This window comes from Fulmarus glacialis, unplaced genomic scaffold, assembly GCF_000690835.1.
Source record: "Fulmarus glacialis isolate BGI_N327 unplaced genomic scaffold, ASM69083v1 scaffold8857, whole genome shotgun sequence".
Taxonomy (NCBI): domain Eukaryota; kingdom Metazoa; phylum Chordata; class Aves; order Procellariiformes; family Procellariidae; genus Fulmarus; species Fulmarus glacialis.
The window spans coordinates 1-2,415 of record NW_009225061.1 but is presented as its reverse complement, the minus strand read 5'-3'; positions in this window follow the sequence as shown (position 1 = coordinate 2,415).

The window sequence follows — 2,415 nt, the reverse complement described above, 5'->3', positions numbered from 1 at the left end:
CTGAGCAACAGTATGGAACTGTGGAGGTTTTTTCTAAAGGAAAAGCTCTATTAAAAGATCCAATCTCAGCACTTAATTATATGTATTTTATAATTTACTGGTGGTTTAGCTTTGCTTAATCCATTACACCACTGTATTTAGCATGGGAGTAGCTATGAGTACTTTCTTTCCTGGTAAAATCTGCCTTTGTAACTCACATCTAAGTAAAAAGTCATTTGTCCCCACGGGCGTTGTACGAACTCCTGCCTGCAGGCAGCAGCCACGAACACGCAGCTGGAACCGGGGCACAGTGTTGGGCAGCGGGCAGCGCCATCGGTGAGCACGGTTAGGCCGCACCAGCACCAGGGAAACCACCGTAACTCCAGAGGTCTCCCACCTCCTCTGCGAGTCAGTCCTGGCCTCTCTTGTGCCTGTGGGGATAGCCATGGTGTGAGGAAACACGATGGATGACATGACACAGCTAGGGTGGAGGTATGGACCTCCCGCTGTGACTGCGTGCCCCCTGCCCCGGGGACGTCCCTGTGGCCATGTAGCACGCTAAGGGACCCACGCCTCCTGCCCTCCCACAACCTTCTAGCCCCATCCTAGTAGGACAAGCACAAGTCAGCTCTCGACGGTGTCTTCTCAATTAACAAAATTGTCTTCTGATTCAGCTAGGGTAAACGGCAAGGCCCTTGCAGGCAATGCTCCTGCAGCCTGCTTGGCCTCCCACAAGTCTTGCACTGCACTGGGGTTCTTCTTGCCATTTGCTGTGGTTCTACAGTGTCCTCGTGGCCCCCAGCACCAGCAAACACTGCCCCTAAACTCTGACCAGCCACCAGACCCTGCCTGAGTGCCCCCTGAAGACCTCTAAGCCTGCCCCCGGGACCCTGAAACACCCGAGACCCTGCCTCAGGGTCTCCAGTGCCCACTTGCAAACATCCCCAAATCCTACCCCAGGGCTCCAAACATCCCGAGATCCTTCCCCATAGCTGATACCAACACCCAAACCGCCCCTGCCCTGCAGCCCTCAGCTCCTGCCCAAGGGCTGCCACCTGTGAGAGCTGTCAGCAAGCTGCTTTCAGGGTCTGGGGTGGACCTCTGCTTTGCCAGCAGAGCTGTGTGATACCCCAGCCTCCATGGACAAGATTAAAATGTCTTTCCAGCAAAACCACGTCATGGAGCGTTTCTTTCTGGGTCTTTGTGTATGAGTATGAGCCACAAAAGCCAAGTTGTTTGTCACGACTTGTGCAGCGATCTCTCATCATGGCTCTGCCAGGGATTGTGCTGACACAAGAAAACATTTTCTGCTCCTGGGAACCATCTCTAGTCCTTGCATGTAAATTGTGGGACTGTTGTGATTTCTGGAATGAGACTAATGCCAGTGTATGCTAGGTGTAAAGCTCTCCTATAACAGTAGGGATTCTCTCTTCCATATGGGAAGAAATGTAACTGAACCAGAGCGCCTTGAGAAAGGGGGCAGATACAGTAACAAAGAACTGTTGCCCCTAAGGATTCCTCTTATGACTGGATGGAAATTTTAGTTGACAACTTTTATCAACCGATACTACGGGGCCAGCCAGGTTCTTTTGGGGACCTTGGCAGAATGATGATGGCACTAAGTTGTAGTTACCATTAAAGCTTTATTTTTTTTTAACAGAATTTTATGATAAGCATAGCATAGAACTTTATGATCAGAGTAGCACAGGATTTCTAGAGTCAGAATTGGTGCACCACAATTTTGTATTTCATAGCACCGCTTAGCTTATGGTTTCTAATCACCTGGACCCTCTGTGGATCTGGCCAAATCTTAATACCTGGCTTGCTGTATCAATATAGCAATCATCGCCTGGACTCAAAAACATGTAAAAGAATAGGAGTCCCTCGCTCCATCCTCGGAGGAAGCAGTTGCCACCGGAGGCGTCCCTGGCCACCGGGGCATCGCGGGTTTTGCCGTCCAGCAGCAGCTCTGGTCCAAGTCCCGGTTGGGACCTGTAACTGCCTGCTTTTCTAGACGCTACTCTGCGTGCTGCTGCGCTGCCCTGTCCTGTGAGGGGGTTGTCGCAGCCCCCTTGGCCAGTGCCTGGGACCTGCAAGGCCGGTGAGGAGGGACTCGAGCCGACGGGGCGGGGGGGGGAGCAGACCTATCTGCCTGGTGCGCAGGACCTTCAGGGCCTCCTGACGAGGAGAAAGGGGACCGATACGTGACCAGCTTGGCCGCAGAGAATGGCCGTTTGCCTTATGAAATGGGGTTAGTTCTGCTAACCATATTACCAGGGGTCAGGAGCTGGGGGTTCCAGTCACGGCTGTTCTGACTTGTACTTCATTTTTGGGGGGGTGTTACATTTTTTCACAGTACTCCACCTCAGCCATCTTCCCTCTGTACTAAACCCGAACTATTTGTCGTGGGCCCATACTGCTTCCTTCCGCTTTGTG